The sequence below is a fragment of the Engraulis encrasicolus genome, chromosome 13 (assembly GCF_034702125.1).
Source record: "Engraulis encrasicolus isolate BLACKSEA-1 chromosome 13, IST_EnEncr_1.0, whole genome shotgun sequence".
NCBI classification, from domain to species: Eukaryota; Metazoa; Chordata; class Actinopteri; order Clupeiformes; family Engraulidae; genus Engraulis; species Engraulis encrasicolus.
The window spans coordinates 14,458,819-14,465,443 of record NC_085869.1 but is presented as its reverse complement, the minus strand read 5'-3'; the positions used below and the strand labels follow the sequence as shown (position 1 = coordinate 14,465,443).

Here is a 6,625-nt window from a genome sequence, read left to right as displayed (position 1 = left end):
AAACTGCACTGGCTTCCTGTCTGATCATGCATACAGGTCAAAGTCACATGATGTGTTATACGTTAATATTATGGGGAGGGTAAAGGACTCTTTTTTTGACTGGTTTGATTTGGTTCATGAAATGTGCCAAAGAATTGTGTGAGGCGTTCCTTTCTTCACCATGTTTCATTTCAGCAGACACCATTGCAAACACTGCAAACCCAACAGCGGTTCTAGGGAGGTGGTAGGGAAGGGCAGAGCATCACCAGTGAGCATTGATGTCTCACAGCTGGAAAAGCATAGGAGACAGTTTGTTTCCTGCAAAGTGTAAAATGTAATCCCAGGTGAAAGAAGTGGGTCAAATTGGGGTAACAATAAAAGCACGAAAACTGAAGTGTAGACTTAGCATGTTAAACGCGCACAATCACAATTTTTGTGCTAAGAAAAAGTATGTTTACAAGATGCTTATTTAAAGTGTACGTAAAATTAGATGTAATGAAGTTTGCGCTCAAAGCAATGTGGCCTGTGCGAACCATACATAAAGATGCCCTTAGAAGATGTTTTGGCTAAAGTGTATTTAGAGGAATATTCTAATAGTGTTCTAATAGTGAACTTACTAAAGTGTATTTTTTTAATAACATATTGCAAGTGCCGGTTTTTAAGTGCACTTTGATTATACTTCATTCACCCAGTGACGTTCGAAGTGTGATTTTTCTATATTGCGCTTGTAAAGTAAATCACTTCAACATCGATTGGAAGTATACTTTTTCTAAGTGCAAGACCATGATGGTGCGTCATCCAAATATATTCACAGTGTGCATACACAAAGTGCATTTACCCATCAATGCATCATCATGCATGTTTACCTCATTCATGTAATGCACTTCTTGGAGCTCAATTTCTCAAACAGAAAGCCAGTTGACCCTCTAAGGAATATATTTGGTTTGGCATGAAAATATTACTCCATTGTTATATTCTGCGTTTTATTGTAGGATGGTTTTAAAACATATTTTAAAGTAGGGTACACACACCCCCCACAAATATTACCATGTTCCCACCGTCATTATGATGGTCACGTTATATGTTCTTAGTATATGTATAGGCTCACACTTCCCATGACATCATGGGTGAGAGGTAAGTTGGAACTAGGTTGTTCAAACAAAAGAATTAAGGGTCACCATTAGTGATCCAATTGTAGGAAGGTGGAACAAGAATGAAATAAAGTGTAAATGTCGTGTAATCTGAAAATCTCGTTTCAACAATGAGCAAGGATTGTAAAATGTCAGTCGTTGCTAGGCATTGCATACTAGTAATCACTACTGTGACATGTGGCTGTGTGTAATGTACAAGCTCTGAGGACCAGCAATGGATTGTACTATTAACATTTTATATTTATGATTGTCATGTTACTTTGGGAGTGTACTGCAAAAATATACTTCAAGCATACCTGTTATATATTTACAATACGTAATATGAATAGTACTTTTTACAGACTTTTCAAATGTTCCAATGTAGTCCAAAGAAGCATGAAGTTAATATACTTTTATTGTACTTCTAGTAACAATAAAATGTTATAGAGCGTAACTCAAGCACACTATTAATGCCATACGAATGCAATGAAAAGCGTGTGTTTGGGAGCATAACTTTCAGAAAGGTATGCCTTGTAGTCTGCCACTTAATAGTTGTCCCAAAAGCGGGTGGTGCAATGCCAATTTAGCATCCTCAGTGTGCTTGCAAGTGTGGCTGACAGTACTGCTTTAGTAGTGCTTCAGCGCACTAATAGTGCAATGAAGCGCACTTTGGAAAATCGCCGAAAATAGTACACTTTGTACTAAGTACGGTCAAAAAAAGTTACACTTTAATAGTATTGGGTTTTTCACCGATGGGATAATGGTGTTGGTGGTTAATTAAGTTTCTTTCCCACTTTTTTTACCACTGGCCCCCACCCCCCACAAAAAACTAACTCCTTCTACATTGCCTCTTTAGGTGTAGTCAACCAAACGGGGGGGTCCACGCACTCCCCCTGTACTTGCTGTCGATTTCTTTAGACTCCATATATTTAATTTTACAATAAGAGATGTTAGCATTGCTGCAAATTTCTCCCATGGGTGTTTTTTCAGGGGTCATCTTGGAAAACAGTGCAATAGCGATTTATAAAATTCTGACATTTGACATTTGACTAATCGGTAAATGCTTGCAAATTAATGTAATCTTTACACCATTTTGTTAAAAAATCTATATACACACTAGTTCCTCTCCGAATTTCTAGAATATATGATACATTTCTCTTAGCTAAATTTTTCTCCTTGAAAAGTATGTCTAAACATGTTGTTTTATAGGGAACCACTTCCAATTAATTCCCTATGCTATACTTATATGGAAAAGGTAGGTCTCATGGTACCATATCTGGTTCGTGCTGGGGTTTTTGTGAATAGGTCCCGAATGTCAGGAATTGGATAAATCACTAATGCACAGTTTTCCAAGATGACGCGCCTGAAAAACAGAGCCATGGGGACAAAATTTCCCAGCAATGCTAATCATCTCTTATTGTAAATTATTAGTATGGAGGAAGTTCTAATAAAAATAGGTTTCGGACGAACAAGTACAGGGGGTGCGTTGTGACCCCCCCTCTGGTGACTAGACTTACTTCTTCTTACCGGGGCCAAATCCTCTTTTTCTCTCATATTCCTGCAATCTTCCCCTTTACATGTCCTCTCCTCTACACCTCTCAACCTCTCTCTCTGCCTTCACACCAAATCATACTGGGTGGTGGGGGAAGAGGGGTGGGGGTGTAATGCAGCAGGCAATATATATATGTATATACATCAATGGGTAAATGGCTCTTCTGAGTGTGTTTGTACTTACAATAAGGTGGTAGTTTGTAGGAATATAAGGTGGTAGTTTGTAAGAAAAGTATTGCTGAAGTACTGATTTCACAAACAACCAGACACCGACACCGGCACGCACGCCACACGCGGCACACACACACACACACACCACATCACCACACACACTCTCCACACACACACACACACACACACACACACACACACACACAACACACAGCACACACACACACGCACACACTACACCACCACGCCACACCTCGACTAGACTATTGTGGAGGTGCAAATGAAGGTAAAGAACATGGAGGAGGGGGTGGATTGTCCCACTCTCAAACTCACCCCCAAAAAGTGGATTTGGACAGATTCCTCCATCCTCTTTCCCTCTCTTCAATCAGTGATATTCCTGCCTGTCGGATCACTGGTAATAATCAGAGTACACATACGACAACCACACCACACACACACACAACCTAACACCACACACACACACACACACACACACAGCCACACACACACACACACACACACACACACACACACGGGGAACGACACACAGGCACACACACGACACACACATGCGCTCCACACCACAACATGTAGTGTGAACACACAGTTTACACTGATTCCTTAATCACACGCACACGTGTGTGTGTGTGTGTGTGTGTGTGTGTGTGTGTGTGTGTGTGTGGTGTGTGTGTGTGTTGTGTGTGTGTTGTGTGTGTGTGTGTGTCGTGTGTGTATGTGTGTGTGTGTGTATGTGTGTGTGTGTGTTGTGTGTGTGCTGTGTGTGTGAATAACCGATAATCGTCCTCACTGTGTTGGTGTGTGTTTGTGTGTCAGAGTGTAGATGTGTTTGTGTGATGAATGTGTTGCAGTGTGTGTGTAGTGTGTGTGTAGTGTGTGTGTGTGTGGTGTGTGTGTGTAGTGTGTGTGTGTGGTGTGTGTAGTGTGTGTGTATTGTGTGTGTAGTGTGTGTATGTAGTGTGTGTGTGTGGTGTGTGTGTGTGTGTGTGTGTGTGTCCCTCTCTCTGATACTTACGAGCATACCCTAAAGGAATAAGAGAAAGGAGAGATGAGCTGATGAATGACATCCAATGGAGACACACCTCACATGTACAGTCACCTACAACTACTACACACACACACACACACACACACACACACACACACACACACACACACAAAATACACACAAACACACTCTGAACAACATTACACTGAGTCATTATCTCACGTTTTTGTGTGTTTGTGTGTGTGTGTGTGTGTGTGTGTGTGTGTGTGCGTGCGTGCGTGCGTGCATGCGTGCGTGCGTGCGTGCGTGTTTGTGTGTGTGTGTGTGTCCTCTCTGGTACTTACCAAACCCTAAAGGAAAGAGAAAGAGAGATGAGCTGATGAATGACATCCAATGGAGACACACTCACACTACAATCACCTACAACTACTACGTGTGCGTGTGTGTGTGTGTGTGTTTCATATCTGTTACTTACATGATTGTGGATCTAAATGAAAGAGAAAGAGAGATGAGCTGATGAATGGCATCCAATGGAGACACACTCACACTACAATCACCTACAACTACTATATTCACACACACACACACACACACACACACACACACACACACACACACACACACACACACACACACACACACACACACACACACACACACACACACACCACAAAGACACACACACACACACACACACACACACACACACACACCTCATGGAAACACACTCTCTCTCGCATACAGTATGAACAACATTACATTGAGTCATTATCATGTGTGTGTGTGTGTGTGCGTGCGTGCGTGTGTACGTGTGATGCTGTGTGTGTGTGTAGGACTGGGTACCGAAATTCAATTATTTGATGGAACCGAATTAAACAGCCTGATCTCCAAAAATTCCGTGCTCCTGGACACGGATGTTAAGGACACGAAAATCTGTGTCCAGGAGCACGGATTTTGCCAAAATTCTGTGCTCCTGAGACACGGAATTATCTTCCGTGCTCCTGGACACGGAATTGTTTTCCGTGATGGGCACACGGAAGTGCTGTCTATAGGCTATTACCATAGCACTGTGTTAACTGTATCATTAGAAAATACATACATTCCTAAACAAAATAATGCTATAGCAATTTAAGTTGTGCCCTGACCAAAACATTCCCTAACCTTAACCTGTCATTAAAGACATATTTTTGAGAAATATCTTTTCCAGTTGGTTGCTAGGCTATCAAACTCATATAATGAATGAAAGAAAACTAGCTGTGCCCAGACCAAAACAATCCCTAACCCTAACCTGTCAGTAAGAATTTTTTTTTTTTTTTGAGACAAAATATTTGAAATTAGAAAAATCCTGAGAAAACACAAGACTGTGGAAATAGCCTATAGAAAGCACTTCAAACAATTCCGTGTCCAGGAGCACGGAAAACAATTCCGTGTCCAGGAGCACGGAATTTAGGCAAAATCCGTGCTCCTGGACACGGATTTTGTGTCCTTAAAATCCGTGTCCAGGAGCACAGAATTTTTGGAGATCATGTTGAATTAAAAAGCTAAGGTTCTACTTGGAATCGAAACGTGCCTTGTCTGTCGGTTCCACGTTTCGGTTCCTGAAGTCTGACTGTCAGAGCCATCAAATGTGTGTTTAAGCACGCGGCCATTTCAGCCAATCACAAGTGTCACAAACTGACCACGCTCCTCCTCTTCCCGTTTCGCACCTCATTTAAACGATTGATAAGACAGCTGATTTTCAACCAGCTGATTGTAGGCTACTATTGAGAAACAAAAACATGCCGTCGAAAGCGTGGCTATATTTCAGGAAAGTAGATAAGGAAGGAGCGCGCTGCAATACCTGCGATAAACTAATAGGATAGGCCTATCATGCAAGAATGGCAATACATCCAACCTGTTCAAACACCTGCTCTTACATTCGATTAACTTGCGTGCAGAGAGTTGCAGCATCTTTACAACGGCAACAACGTCAACCTCAACTATGCCTGCTGCAATACCGTCAACCTCAACCATGACCTCGACTCTTCAGGAAGATGTCTCTGACTCCTTGGAAACATGTTTTTTCCATGAAAAGAGCTCAGCTAACTTAGAAAGAACTGGTCTTGTGTTGGGGACGTACAAATGTAGGTATTTAGACCGTCGGTTTAATTCGAGGGAACAAAGAACACAGCGACAAAAAAGATTTCCTCTCTATCCGGCTGGAGAATAACGCCATCGTTTACTTGAAGTAGCCTAGTGGCCGCTTAAGGTTAAATAACTGTGGATTGAAAGAACTTAAAAACGTTCAGCTTTCGAACAAGCCCTAACACATGTCTGTAGGTCTAGGTTAAGGAGATCGCTGGCTGTTAGGGAAAAAATGACGAGATAAAAAAAAATGGTTGGAAAGCGCTATTTTTTCACTTGCAACAGCGGCCGCTTACAGTTCAATAACTTTTGAATGAAAGAACATAAAAACGTTCCGTAAAAATCTGCAAAAAGATAAGAATCTCAGCTTTCGAACAAGCCCTAACACATGTCTGTAGGTCTAGGTTAAGGAGATCGCTGGCTGTTAGGGAAAAATGATAAGAATAAGATAAAAAAATGGCTTGGAAAGTGCTATTTTTTCACTTGCAACAGCGGCCGCTTACAGTTCAATAACTGTTGAATGAAAGAACATAAAAACGTGCCGTAAAAACTGTAAAAAGCTAAGATTCGCGGCGTGCGTTCGAACACGCCCTAACACATGTCTGTAGGAGAAGGAGATCGCTGGTTATATATTTATATATATATAGGCTTATATATCGTTTAG

The 6,625-nt window shown here is 41.5% G+C and overlaps 1 protein-coding gene and 1 pseudogene across 1 annotated transcript in view; both read left to right on the top strand.

Annotated features, from left to right (window-relative positions):
- Window positions 1-6,625, top strand: part of LOC134460722 (uncharacterized) — a 117,873-nt gene that overhangs the window by 14,757 nt on the left and 96,491 nt on the right. The gene's annotated exons all lie outside the window — the stretch shown is intronic.
- LOC134460462 (basic proline-rich protein-like) overlaps window positions 1-6,625 on the top strand; it is a 25,777-nt pseudogene that overhangs the window by 14,818 nt on the left and 4,334 nt on the right.